The 15620-nt window shown below is 37.6% G+C and overlaps 1 long non-coding RNA gene and 1 pseudogene across 1 annotated transcript; both read right to left on the bottom strand.

Moving 5' to 3' along the window:
- Positions 1-15620, bottom strand: part of LOC146715162 (macrophage mannose receptor 1-like) — a 76025-nt pseudogene that overhangs the window by 18290 nt on the left and 42115 nt on the right.
- On the bottom strand, positions 13823-14463 carry LOC146715164 (uncharacterized). Its single transcript, XR_014919335.1, has 2 exons — positions 14390-14463; positions 13823-14292 (listed from the first exon to the last, which is right to left on the bottom strand). It is a non-coding gene; the product is annotated as an uncharacterized LOC146715164 (long non-coding RNA).

The raw sequence follows: 15620 nt of genomic DNA, 5'->3' as shown, positions 1-15620 counted from the left end.
CCATTAAACTGGAGAACAAAGCTGACATTGTTGTTGACTTTATTCCACTGCAGAGTGATGCTGGTTTCATTTTGTCCTGATGATATGAGGTTTTGTGCATTTGAAGGAGCTAAACAAAAGAATGAGAAAAATAAAGTAAGTTCAAAATGTGTTTACAATTGATTTCTCGCTACTTAATAACACTTAATAATTTCATTGTTGATTTTGTTCAAAAATATGTTATAACATTGTAATGCAGTTTAAATAATTTCATTAACTTACCAGTGACTGCAGTAATGCTGACTCCACTGCTTCTGACGTTCTCAAACACAGAGTAGAGAGTGAATGTGTATTGAGTTCCAGCAGTGAGAGATGAGACTGTGTGATTCACTGGTTCATTTCCAGCTGGTGCACTGATGCTTGTCTGTGTACCATTGAACTGGAGAACAAAGCTGACATTGTTGTTGACTTTATTCCACTGCAGAGTGATGCTGGTTTCATTTTGTCCTGATGATATGAGGTTTTGTGGATTTGAAGGAGCTAAATGGAAAAATGAGAAAATAAAGTAAGTTTCAAAAATTCTTCAAAATTGATTTCTCACTAGTTAAAAACAGTAAAAAATTATACTGTTGAATTATTATCAGTAGTTTGTGAAAACATTGTATTGCAGTTTAAACCAATCGATTAACTCACCAGTGACTGCAGTAATGCTGACTCCACTGCTTCTGACGTTCTCAAACACAGAGTAGAGAGTGAATGTGTATTGAGTTCCAGCAGTGAGAGATGAGACTGTGTGATTCACTGGTCCATTTCCAGCTGGTGCACTGATGCTTGTCTCTGTCCCATTAAATTGGAGAACAAAGCTGACATTGTTGTTGACTTTATTCCACTGCAGAGTGATGCTGGTTTCATTTTGTCCTGATGACCTGAAGGTTTCTGCCTTTGGAGGAACTGAGACCGAAAAAAACAACAACTAAGCATTTATTTTAAATCAATTAACTTCTCATTAGATGTTGGAATACTAGAATATTAGATTACAAAAATAAAAAGATATCCATGATGTTTATTCTAAATTATTTTTTGCCTTTTCTCTGTGTTTGCCCTTTCCCATATGTGCATAACATTAACTTTAAATGCCCTTTGAGAGATAAGCGGAAATTTGGATGAATGTTGCATCACTGTAGATGAAACGGATCAAATAGTCCTTGATATGAGCTTAGCAACAGAGTTATCTTTAGATTGTAGTATCGCTTCTTCCTATTAACGAAATATTTCAAAAAATAAAAAAATCTGGCACCACTCAATATTATTAGATGTTTATCTTTCTTTCACCATCCTTCAGCTTTACTATTTTTAAATTTAAAAGTAAAAGAGAATGCAGTTGCGAGAGAAAATTCAAGAAAAATAAAGAACTGACCAATGAGCAGAAAACAATAGCAGTTTTGTAATTTAAATATAAGTTACTGGTCTGAGTGGCTTCTGTTATGAAGACAATACTGCAAGCCTCTTTCTTAAATAAAGAGAGGCTTTAGAGCAGTTTACAAAACAGTGTAGTACAATATTTAAACAGATTTGGAGGAGCTAAATGTATCCTTAGTTGCGTTGGGTCTATTATCTATTTCAGATAAATGAATCAAAACATCTGGACACAAAAATTGCCAAAGAAGAATTAGGAGGACCAACTGCGAAACTATCTTTTAAGTAGTTGAGAAGAAATGCGTCCACAGCAGATGACTCTGCATGTTTTACAGCAGATGCCTATTGTGACAGGGACTTAACATTACTGCCATCTTGTGGCCATAGTCAGCTATTGTCCCTGGAAGCTGAATTAATTCCACTTGATAAAGGAACCACTAAAACAAGGCAGGTAGGCATTCTCATGTCTGTGTTTGTATTAGCAATAGCTTGAGCTTCTCAAGTTGCTTGTAGCTGATTTTTTGCAGATTATGACAAAATTTTATGCAATATACATTCTGAAAGACATAGATTTGGAATCCCCCCAGAAATTCCTTATCAGCTGTCTCAGACAGATCCTCCACATTCGCTGGCACACACACTCAGAAACATCATCTTATGGGAAAGAACTTGTCAACTTCCAGTAGAGGAAGAAATCAGGAAGAAAAGATGGTGCTGGGTAGGACATACTTTACATAAACCACCAACCAACATCCCAGGCAGGCTCTCAGGTGGATCCCTGAAGGCAAGGAAAAGAGAGGCTGCCCAAGAAACACCTGGCGACGAGACCTCGAGGCAGAAGTAAATAAGATGGGCTACACCGAGAGCCAACTAGAAAGAATGGCTCAGGAGAGAAATCTCTGGAGATGGACCTTACCCTGGGAGGGGTGACGGGCAGTAGTTATACAGTGAGGAAAATATTTGTTATCTTACTGGTAAATGCAGTAATGCTGACTCCACTGCTTTTGATACTCTCAAACACAGAGTAGAGAGTGAATATGTATTTAGTTCCAGCAGTGAGAGACGAGACTGTGTGATTTACTGGTCCATTTCCAGCTGGTGCACTGATGTTTGCCTCTGTACTATTAAACTGGAAAATAAAGTTGACATTGTTGTTGACTTTATTCCACTGCAGAGTGATGCTGCTCTCATTATGGGCCGTTGCTCTGAAGTTTACTGTAAATGACAGAAATGACATAAAAAACCCTGAAATGTATTTTATATAGTTTTGTGATGATTTGAATTGCATTTAGCTGGGCTGAAAACAACATGTACTCCCACTTTGATCTTAAAGGACTACTCATACACTACTAATTCCTAAACCAAAGTGCTGGTTTTAGTATTAATATTCAGTAACAAATAAATTGCCTTAATAGAAATATGTTTATTCGATGCAGGCTTTTCCATCTGTTAAGTATGTGAGAGTAGAAATTAGATCTATTACTTGTAGTAAAACAGATGGATGGAAAGTTCTTAGAACACAATTCATCCGACCATCGTCCTGAGTCACTGAAATCTGCAGCAACACACCGCTCATTTCCAGAGTCTGGTTGCCCAGTGGCCCAGTATTGAAATAGATAGTCAGTCCCATCAGACCACACCTTTTGCCGATAGAGACCGATCCACACAAAAACTCCATTTGCTAGGACCGCGATCTTTTGACTTTCTGTCTGATTTCTTACACTGCAAGAAGAAGAGTTGGATTTTGAATACAGAGGAAAAATCTCTCTCTCTTTTTTTTTCTTCAAATTTTCAAAGACAGTGTATTGAGTGGCTATTTAAAGATTTGACAATAACTTTTAATTAACAGAGGAATTGATATTTTATATAAAGCAAATACTTTTAAAATTTTCTATGACTTTAAACCAATTTTCATTTAAAACATAAAAGCAAAGGCTGTTGTAAAATCAGGGAATGTATCTTGTAATTTCAAATTTCGTTGGGAAAAAATTGCCAGAACAGAAAAAGGTAACTTGTGTTTTGCCTTAAAGTCTTCTTTAGTGGATACTATACCTGGCTAGATCAACGTAATTATTCCTGCAGAAACTCTGAGCATCAGTCCAATTTACAGCACTGTTAACCTTAACAAAGGATGCTTCACCATTTATTGTACCTGCAAATATACAGAAATAATGAACCAGTAGACTGATAGGTTGGACTAGCTGATGAAATAGTTTTTATAAAATGTGTGCGAAGTTCAGGAAATGAAAAGTGAGACCTAATAGTAGATTTATGATCTAGACCAGGGGTGGGGAACTCCAGGCCTCAAGTGTCGGTGTCCTGTAGGTTTTAGATGTGTCCTTTATCCAAAACAGCTGATTCAAATGGCTAAATGACCTCCTTAACATGTCTTGAAGTTCTCCAGAGGGAAAACTAATCATTTGATCCAGGGTAATATCTAAAACCTGCAGGACACCGGCCCTTGAGGCTGGAGCTCCCCACCCCTGATCTAGACTGAGTAGGTCGAAATGATTTAGGAGAAATATTTGACACATTGTTAATTCTTACTCCATGTAAACTCACCATTATAGCACACAAAGAAGTATTTATTGCCACAATCACGGTCATCCCATCTATCACTGTATAGACTCCCACTTAAAAGTGCCACACAGTACTGTTGCTGTCCATTAAGATTGTTGGGTGAACCAGGATACCAGTTTCTAAATGCTGCCTCTCCCACACCATAGAAGCTGCTGTCATTTAGGGACCATCTCCAACTGTTCTGCAGGTCATCATGGAGACCTATCCATGCCTTACCTGTTTAAAAAGATGCAAATTGTTGTTTTCTGTATTCCTTTAAGGTTTCTCAAGAATTTGTTTTTTGTCAACTTAGAATAGAATAATCCTTTAATTGTCCCACAAGGGGAAATTTGGTTGTAACAGCAGCCAGAAAGACACATATACAAACAAACAGTACACAGGACACAGAACAGAAACATAGACAATTTTTTTTCTTACATATTTACATTAAGGACAATGGTTACTATAAACAGAGTGTAATTGTATATATTTCTACAGTTTGTTATGTATGATTTATATTTCCAATATCAAGAACTCACCTGTGTTTGATGCAGTACTTGTGACAGCATAAAGATCAGCTGTGTTTTCTATGGTTGCCAGGTCAGTGAAGACATTTCTGCAGTGACTCTGTGCATCTGTCCATGTCTTTGAGGTGCTCACAAAGTAGTACTGACGAGTCTGACAAAGGGTAACACTAACCAGTGCTCCTGAAATAAGGCACTATTTAAATTTTGCAACACTCAATAAAACACAATATATTATCGTTTATACTGTAAAGAGGGAATATGGATAAAATAGGTTTAGAAATATTACTGTAGGTTTCCCAAAGTGTCTTATATAAGAATCTACTAACTTATAGGTCAACAGCGAAATAGATTTTTTTAAGGTCCTGTTATTGTTTTATTATTTCTTCATATACTTAAAGACATTGTTTTTCTCACATTCATTCTTACACATTTCTCTACAGCAAGAAGAAAATTCCTATTCTATCTCTTTATGTCATTGACTGGATTATACTTCCATATAGCTGTGCTGAAATGTTGAAATTTAGTGTGTTGATACGCTGATGAATGCTACACTGAACCTACCCTAAACAGCACTGAATTTAAACTCTAATACCAAGAAAATTTGTCCTCTGCAGGCTTAGCTAGCTTTTGTTTTAGTTTCAGTCTTAAAAAAACAATTGAATAGGTTTACATAAATATGGTGAAGTACGCGTCAAACAGTATTCATAACAGATTAAGAATAGTTTTTTCAATCATTTAGTTTCTTTTGCCATATTACAAAAATCTAAAATCATGACTACAGCGACAAATTTAGTGCCCTATAGAAAACATTTATAGCTGATAGATACAACTTTTTTTAAGCTGACCTCTCTGTTGCATGTTATGTAGAAACACCTGTATGTAGGTAGGATTGAAAGAAGATTGCTTAAGCTGAAATTCTTTTTAAGAAAAAGTGTCACCAACCTGTTAAGGCAAAGATGATCAATCTATAGTCCATTAGTCAAAACTGTAAAAAGAGCCACAATGTTAAACAGCCTATTTTAAATGAATATACCTTCAGTAAAATACATGTAGATATGTGCAGAGAAACTCATCCTTATATATATATAACCTTTTAACAAAATACAGTAAATATAGATTGTTCTTACCAAGTCCAAGAATAGAAATACTTAAAACACCTCTCAGTATTCATTGAGTAAGATGTCAATGTAGAAATATTAGTTCTCACCTTCTGCTGTGACTGTTTAAAGATCGTTCTCATGGGTGTAGCTAAGACAAAAGGAAGTAAAACTTTTTCTGTAACAATGACTTATCAGATATCAGGAAGAACAGTCTAAACCTTACAGACATTTCTTGTATTCACTACTTTGATGTAATACAAATTCTTTCAAAAACCAACCTGTCTCAGTGCTTATCTCTTTTTGTCTCATATTACAGCATAACATAGTGCTGATTTATCTGTTATTTCCTTTTTCCTTCTTGGTAAAAAAAATACTTTACAACACCAGTTACAACTCCAGTGAACAAAAATATTGGATGATGTGTAAAATCATTTGTGGCGGAGGGACAGCCTTCTGCTGCATATGACTGGGAGTGAGGGGAGGAAAACAGGATAAAAGACACAGTGTGGAAGAGAGCCAGAGATTACAGTTTTTTACAGTCGCTAACAAGCGTTTGTCCAAACAGTTGTCACATTTGCAAAACTCTAAACACAATTAGCACAGCATCGGTCTGTTGTGGCCATACCATTCACACATTTCATGTCGTGTTCACCCAATATGCAGTCAGTGAACACATTTCCACAATGCTTACATTTTCTTAACAGACAAGTTATACCTCCCAACAAAACTATGGACTGTTCTTGTAGTATCTACGAATGTTAACACACAACATCCCACAATAGCAAAAACAATATTCCAAACCTTAGATACAGTATAAAAACCTCTGCTTCTGCAATGATATGTCGGTGGATCCGACATACCAGGCGGTTTTATCCCAGGTGCATCGACTTGGATAACATCAGATGTGATGTTGATGAAAACGTGGCCTAACCCTGAAGATCGCAGAGATTAGATGCAAATCTTTTGCCTTTTTTTTAGCCCCCCTCCCCCTCCCCCCCTTTTTATATTGGCTTTTTGCTGTTGTTTTTTTGTTCAGAATGCTCTTGTGTGTTTCATGGATATTTTGTTCACTGTAAGCAATACTGTAAAACTTTCTCTGTCCTATCATACCGTGTTTCTACTGTACCTCCTGTGGTAAACAGTAAAGAAACAAAAACTTGTTTGCTTTTTACTGGAATGCTTTTGAATGTGAACATTACTGTACATGTGGACATACAGTTACCAACCAAGACATTTCTGGTGTCAATATGGTGGATTGCATGTTTCGCATGCACATACCTGTGAAACTGAAACATAAAAGTCTATGCAGTTTTTGTAATGTCAATAATAGCCAGTATTTTGAAACCTGGTGTACTTTGATTGACTGCATGTACCTTGTGAAGTGAAAACAAGTGTTATTCTTTGACAGACTAATTTCATTTTGAGTCAGATTTATAGTGTTTTTGTACAGTTAGTGTGTGCAGAGAACGATGTGTTCTAATTTTGAAATGAGGAGTTAGTATATATTTAACAAAGTGTATTTTTGGGAAGGATATTATCCATTTGGCCAATTGTGTTTTGTAGGTGTGGGTCTGTGTTAAGAGTTTAGAAAAAGTATCTGAAGTATGGGTAGGCGCTTGTTAGCGACTGTAAAAAACTGTAATAATAACTGATCATTAAGCTAGGACAGCCACTGATGTTTCTTCATTAGTGACGGTTTTCTTGCGTCCACATTTTTGCATATCCAACACTGAACCAGTTTCACGAAACTTGGCAAGCAGTTTGCTAACTGTAGCATGGGAGATGGGTGGTCTCGTAGGGTGTCTTGCATTGAAATCTGCTGCAATGACCCGGTTACTGCGTTCACCAGATATCAACACAATTTCGATCCGCTCCTCACGTGTTAACCTCTTCTACATGTCAATGGCTGTGAACAAAGAGAAACTTGTAAATAACTCATGAAAGAATAAAGTTACATTGAAACCAAGCACACCATTGTTTTTCTTGTGACATTACCAATAAGCTTGATGTGTCACATGGCCCTCTTCCTATTGAAAAAACAAAAGTTGTATCCAAGATGGCCGACTTCTAAATGGCCACCATGGTCACCACCCATCTTGAGGAGTTTGCCCCCTCACATATACTAATGTGCCACAAACAGGACTTTAATATCACCAACCATTCCCGTGTTATTACGGTGTATCCATATAAATGGCCCACCCTGTACTTAAAAATAATCTGGGAAGTGCAGCCTGAGATCGAAGTGTTCTATTGGAGTGATACGGTACTATGTCTTTAATATAAGATGTGACCTGAGTATTGAAGACCTTGCATATGAGGAGAAGAGTTTTAAATTTGATTCTGGATTTAACAGAGAGCCAATGAAAAGAAATCAGTATTGAAGAAATATGCTCCCTCGTTCGAGCCAGTACTGCCTCTGCAACATTTTGGATTAGCTGAAGGCTTTTTGGTGAGTTTTTAGGACTGAAAACAATTTACAGTAGTCCAGACTAGAAATAATAAATGCATCCACTAGTTTTTCAGTATCACACTGTAATGGGATGTTTCTAATTTTAGAGATATAGCAAATGTATGCAAAGGTTTAAGTCAGACATGTCAAACTCAAGGGCTGTGATGCAATTATATCTGGCTTGTGAGATGATTTCACATGTCACTTATTATTTGCCCATTAGTATGTGGGCTGCATTATAGCATGTGACAATAATTAAAAGCTACACCATTCATAATGTAAATCTCATAGAGGAGATTTGTGACAGTAAATAGACTGTGTAAATTATTTGTTGTAAAACAGATCATGTGAAGATGTGAAAATCCACTGCCATGATCTTTAATATTTAACATGCTAAGTGAGGCCTGTGAGTGCTTTTTTAAAAAAAAAAATTCTTGTTTGTTTGTTTTGTATATTCTCACCTCAGGGGAATTTCCTTGGAAGATTGCACCTGATTGCATCAGACCAGCAAACTGCCAGAATGTGTGTGTGTTTGTACAAATGAACAGATTCTCAGTGCATTTCCCTGTAAAAACATGAAACATAGGTGGGTATCAATATTTTAATCCTAAGTAATGCCTGTAAGTCAATATACAGTGCATGGTTTAATGTTTAACTGTGTTCATTATTAATGTTTAATCAGAATCAGAATCAGAATCAGAATACTTTATTGATCCCTGGGGGAAATTATTTAAGGTCTTAGTCATGGGCTTAGATAGGATTTGGGGTAGTAAATCAGACCCTCTGTGACAAATACCTTGGTGTAGGGTATCAGGAAATAAAGTAAAAAATGTATCAGCTTTTTACTTCCTCATTGCTCTGATAGAATACAAACCCCATGAAACCGAACCGAACGTATCAGTGTACGTATTTTTGTCGGGCTGCATGGCGTAACAGCAGTCTGGCGAGGAAGGAGCGGCTAGCAGGTCCAGCGGGCATATGGTGTGGAGGTTAGCCGGATAACTCGAAGCCAGTCAGTTAAATCAAACAACATACCTTTATTCGTTGTCAGCAACAAAAGACCATACAAGCCAGGTCTCCACAGCTCTACTAGGTCGTACATACATCTGCAGAGATCGGTAGTCGCCGGCGCCAGCCCGTTACAACGGTAAGGTTTCTCCTAAGAACAGAGCATGAACAGCATGGAATGGCTGCCACCACCCTAGTGGTGCTGTAATACAATACGGGCTGTTACAATGCTAAATACTTGAGTTGCTTTCATGTGATTGGATATACAGAGAGTGCAGAATTATTAGGCAAATGAGTATTTTGTCCACATCATCCTCTTCATGCATGTTGTCTTACTCCAAGCTGTATAGGCTCGAAAGCCTACTACCAATTAAGCATATTAGGTGATGCGCAACTCTGTAATGAGAAGGGGTGTGGTCTAATGACATCAACACCCTATATCAGGTGTGCATAATTATTAGGCAACGTCCTTTCCTTTGGCAAAATGGGTCAAAAGATGGACTTGACAGGCTCAGAAAAGTCAAAAATAGTGAGATATCTTGCAGAGGGATGCAGCAGTCTCAAAATTGCAAAGCTTCTGAAGCGTGATCATCGAACAATCAAGCGTTTCATTCAAAATAGTCAACAGGGTCGCAAGAAGCGTGTGGAAAAACCAAGGCGCAAAATAACTGCCCATGAACTGAGAAAAGTCAAGCGTGCAGCTGCCAAGATGCCACTTGCCACCAGTTTGGCCATATTTCAGAGCTGCAACATCACTGGAGTGCCCAAAAGCACAAGGTGTGCAATACTCAGAGACATGGCCAAGGTAAGAAAGGCTGAAAGACGACCACCACTGAACAAGACACACAAGCTGAAACGTCAAGACTGGGCCAAGAAATATCTCAAGACTGGTTTTTCTAAGGTTTTATGGACTGATGAAATGAGAGTGAGTCTTGATGGGCCAGATGGATGGGCCCGTGGCTGGATTGGTAAAGGGCAGAGAGCTCCAGTCCGACTCAGACGCCAGCAAGGTGGAGGTGGAGTACTGGTTTGGGCTGGTATCATCAAAGATGAGCTTGTGGGGCCTTTTCGGGTTGAGGATGGAGTCAAGCTCAACTCCCAGTCCTACTGCCAGTTCCTGGAAGACACCTTCTTCAAGCAGTGGTACAGGAAGAAGTCTGCATCCTTCAAGAAAAACATGATTTTCATGCAGGACAGTGCTCCATCACACGCGTCCAAGTACTCCACAGCGTCGCTGGCAAGAAAGGGTATAAAAGAAGAAAAACTAATGACATGGCCTCCTTGTTCACCTGATCTGAACCCCATTGAGAACCTGTGGTCCATCATCAAATGTGAGATTTACAAGGAGGGAAAACAGTACACCTCTCTGAACAGTGTCTGGGAGGCTGTGGTTGCTGCTGCACGCAATGTTGATGGTGAACAGATCAAAACACTGACAGAATCCATGGATGGCAGGCTTTTCAGTGTCCTTGCAAAGAAAGGTGGCTATATTGGCCGCTGATTTGTTTTTGTTTTGTTTTTGAATCTCAGAAATGTATATTTGTGAATGTGGAGATGTTATATTGGTTTCACTGGTAAAAATAAATAATTGAAATGGGTATATGTTTGTTTTTTGTTAAGTTGCCTAATAACTATGCACAGTAATAGTCACCTGCACACACAGATATCCCCCTAAAATAGCTAAAACTAAAAACAAACTAAAAACTACTTCCAAAAACATTCAGCTTTGATATTAATGAGTTTTTTGGGTTCATTGAGAACATGGTTGTTGTTCAATAATAAAATTATCCCTCAAAAATACAACTTGCTTAATAATTCTGCACTCCCTGTATGTGAAAACCTGCATTTGAACATATACCTAATAAAGTGGCTGATGAGTGTATGATGGGCAGCCAGATATTCTCCTTAGGAGTATTTTTAGATCACAGTTCTGTACTTTTGGAATTATAGAACTGAATAAATTTGATTATAAGTTCGATAATAATGACTCATTAACATGTGAGAAGGATATGTATCTCACTTAGAACCTCAACTGCTCTGTTTTCTTTTGGCTTCCATGATTTTTTTTTTGTCTTCTTTATTTCATTGTTGGTTTGTAGTCACAGAGTCTATGTTTGATCAGCAGAGTAAGACATGTTATGCTATTTCATAATTTCTGTTCATGGACTGAGAATATTTGATTCTACTTTGGCTTTTAGGTTCTTCTCTCCCGTGTTTTAGATTTGCACTTTATTACAGTTTGGTTCAGTCTGATTGGTCTTTAGTCTCAGCATCAGTTGACATAGGGGCCTCTTTTCTGGGTTCATCCCTTATGTTTTAGAGAGCTTAGAGATTTGGTCTTGGCTGCTGGATTTAAGTTGATTAGAAAGTGGGCATCTGCCTAATTATGTTCAACAGACATTTGTTTTGCTGTGTAAATGAGAAATATATATAAGTTTTGAATGCATATATTCTGCTGGGTGATTATTCTAAAGGGTTTGGCTCTGATGACTGAGTGGTTTAGTTAGACTCACCCTTGTTCGCTTCCATGTAAAATAGGACGGTTGCCGTCAGATTCCTTAAGCTGGATAATTTCGTCACATTATCAAACTTAGGTAACAGTTCATCTGCATATTTTAATACAACATCTGGAGACTTCCTGTTGCTTTTTCGCTCTGTAAAACAAACGGTGGATGCAGCAGCACCAAAGTTTGCTTTTCTTTCACTCTACAAGAGCTCACTGTCTCGGTAATCGCTCCACCTCTTTGTTCTTGGCGGTGTGGGAACAGATTCTGGCACCACGTGAAACTATGCCAGAATCATCCTCACTGCTTCTGTTTTGTCATTAGCGTGTGTGGGCTTAATGTTGTCAAACATTTTGTTCACACACTGCTCATAAATACGTTTGTATTGCAGGTTTGTTTTTCGGGTTAAAACATTCGCATTTGCGCTTCCATGTTGACAATGGCGTGCTACAGAGCCGTGCCTTAAACAAAGTATCAAAGCAAGGAATCTGTGTTGAGAATTTTTTCATTTAATTATTAAATGTACTCGATGACTAGTCGCAGCCCTGTTTGGTACACATGGTAAATATAGTTATTAGCAATTCTGTGTATGGTTCTCCAGCTGCACCATCGCACACAAAAAGGCCCTTCACAGGGTCATTAATATGGCCCCAAAAATCATTGGACATCCTCTTACCCCCCTGTTCAGCACAGTCTCAAGAGGGCATGCAGAATCCTACGGGACTGCACACACCAGAACACCAGGTGTTTAAGCTGCTGCCATCTGGCAGGAGATTCAGGCTGCTGAGGTCGTGGACAAACAGACTCATGGACAGCTTTTACAATAGGGCAATAGCCCTAATCATTGCTAACAGCTGACCTGATTGGCTACTTCCCTGGACTTTTTGTTAGGCAAATATAATAATAATAATAATGATAATAATAATATTGTGAAATAAACATACACTCATTCTTTCTATTTATTAAGTCATTCCTTTGCTCATACCTTAAAAAAAATTAAGCTACTATGTTGTGTTGTGCTGTACTGTCTTGTGTTGTGATGTGCGTATTGCTGACGCGGGACAGTTTCCAATTTCATTGTACTAATATAATAGTTATGACTGTGCAATGACTATAAAGAGCTATCTTATTAAACTTTCTCTCTCTCTCCTATAGTTTGCCTTTTGTCCTGTTTCTCTCTGCTCTCTTTTTATTTTTACCAGTTGTGGCAGATGACTGTTCTTCCCTAAGCTTGGTTATGGCAAAGGTTTCTTTCTATTAACAGGCAGTTTTTCCTTCCCACTATCACCAAGTGCATTCTTATAGGAGGTTGTGTGATTGTTAGGGTTTCTTTCTAATATTGTAGGGTCTTTATCTTACACTTTAAAGAACCATGAGGTGCAGGTTGGTGCTATATGAACAGAATCTTGCCCAAATATATTTGGCATGGAGACTGGAGTAGGCAGAGACTGAACCATCACCTTCCAACAGATTCCAGTAGATGACCTGCTCTATCTCTGGACCTAGAGCCTCCCCTTATGTTTGGTTCTGTATGTCCAGCTGCTCAATATGTGGCTCTTGGCTCACTGTAAGTCAGTCTAGCCTTCTGAAGAAAAATTATAGGGAATGATAAGTATGTATCACTTGGTTGATATATACTTACACACTGATGAATGAATGACAGGCATTTTGGGGTTTAGTATCTTGTCCAAGGACACTTTGACATGTGGTCTGCGGGTCTGTGGTCTCTCTTCTGATAAATAGACTACCAGTGTGACCTCCTGAAAGTAAGCTGCCCTGGACAGTCAGGGCAGTGAATTAATGCTGTATGGCAACTCTTCCTGTTGCTACGTCACATTAGCTTACAGTTGTTGATTCTGATCCCAAAAGATTCAAAGTGGAACACAAATAGATACTAATAAATAAATATCAATATTTTAATTTAGTTTATTGCATACCCAGCTGCTCACTCTTCTACACTCTGGACAGGTCACCAGTTTATTGCAGAGCTAACAAAGACAGACTGCCCTTCAGACAATGACAGGAGTACGGAGCACTCAGAAAAAAATGCGGCAGACACCAGGAAAAAAATGATAAGAGAACTAAACACTATGTAGAAAGAAACAGCAAAAAAAAAAAAAAAAAAGTCCACCTCTGCTGTGATCTTGACAATATTTATTTACAATGTGTGGCCATCAGAAATATGGCAACACTGACAAAAAAAGAAGTGATAAGGAATTTGACTTTAGACATGATCTCAGCTAGATTGATTCTCCTTTTCCAGACCTACAACAAAAGCAATACCACTGTAATTCCTTTTATTTCCAGCAAGGGGTGCAAGGGAGTTACATTAACACAGTATTCTGTTTCTTCAAATAGATACCATAAAAATATAACTCATCGGTTTAGAAAGATAATGATATAGCATAAATGCCCACAGTATTTAATTTAATTGCATTATCACATTTAAAACACTGATAAACAAAACTTTGCACACCTGTTACTAACTTCTGAGCAACAAAGATTACAAAAAGGTCAAGATAACATTTAACTTGTTAATGACCTCTGCTGCTGCTCAGTACACAGAATACAAACAATTATGTATATGGAGATCTTCAAAAATGGTCAATCAAATAAATTCTTGTTCCAGTTTGAGGAAATTAATTGGAAATTTGTAAAGTATAAAGCACTTTTCTCCACTGGTGTCATGGTTTAACCTTCAGGTTCCTCAGGGATAAAACCTGTGGCTGTAATCCATGTTGTCTGAAGAACTAGAGGCGGAGGAAAACAGAAAAAAGGCTTCATGTTATCGCTGGACAAAGTGAATATAAGTATGAAAAAAGAAAATAAAACAGAGGTTAGTCTGACCTCTTCCAGTCTCTCCTGAATGTCTGACTCTGACAGCTGAACAAATGCCCGCAGTTTCGCTTTCAGTCCAATAACATAATCTGTTTACACAAAAAAACAAACAAATGTTACACTAATTAATAATGACATAATGATCATGAAATCTTTATTTATAAAAGAAATTAAAGGAGTATTTATTCTTGGATACTGTATTTAAATGTATGTTGTTATTCACAGCATCCAAGTTTTTGTTAATTAGGATTGTAGAGATATACGTGTAATGCATTATGAAGTAAATTACAGAAATGTTGTAAATGATCAAATGATACAAACACAGGTATACAAACAATATACCTGAACAAAAATGCTTTGGGAGGATACAGTAAATGAAAGAAATGCAAATACTTACTAGGCCCTTTGAATGTAGAAAGTAGAATCAGTTATGCATTTACAGGGAGAGAAAACAAAATGGAATTAACTATAAACACAATATCTACATGTAAATTGATTCTTCAACACTAATAAACAAGGAAAAGGAAAACAATCACATGCACTGATGAGCAGCAAAAGGAAGATGCAACAACAACAACAAGAAAAACTAAACCAAAGAAAAAAGTCAAAAACAAAACAAAACCTGTTATTCTTCCAGCTTGTACTCATCATTAATTTACTCACCAGTGACTGCAGTAATGCTGACTCCACTGCTTCTGACGTTCTCAAACACAGAGTAGAGAGTGAATGTGTATTGAGTTCCAGCAGTGAGAGATGAGACTGTGTGATTTACTGGTCCATTTCCAGCTGGTGCACTGATGTCTGTCTCTGTACCATTAAACTGGAGAACAAAGCTGACATTGTTGTTGACTTTATTCCACTGCAGGGTGATGCTGGTTTCATTTTGTCCTGATGATCGGAAGCTGTCTGCATTTGGAGGAGCTGAGAGAGAGCAGTTAGGTGGGGGGACAGTTGTGAAAGTGGAACATCAAGTTAAAGACACACATATGTGCTTTTAGTTTCATCAGCAGAGCTTAGCATGTCTGAGAGCCAAACGTAGCATTGCTGTAAATGCTTTTCATTGTAAAGTTATTGTTTCCAACTTGCATCTGAAAATTATTTATTTACGCTTCCCTTTCTATATTGCTGAGTTTAAGCCTCTAATGGATTTTTCTGTACAAACAAATGTTTCCTCATAGACATCAACTAATTGTTGGTCTTTTCTCTCTATTATTGTAGTGCTAAATTACAACAACAAGTG

The sequence above is a fragment of the Copadichromis virginalis genome, linkage group LG3 (genome assembly GCF_057382275.1).
Source record: "Copadichromis virginalis isolate Kocher_CV1m ecotype Utaka linkage group LG3, C_Virginalis_male_GT1.1, whole genome shotgun sequence".
NCBI lineage: Eukaryota > Metazoa > Chordata > Actinopteri > Cichliformes > Cichlidae > Copadichromis > Copadichromis virginalis.
The sequence above is the reverse complement of the archived record's forward strand: the minus strand, read 5'-3'. Positions and strand labels throughout refer to the sequence as shown.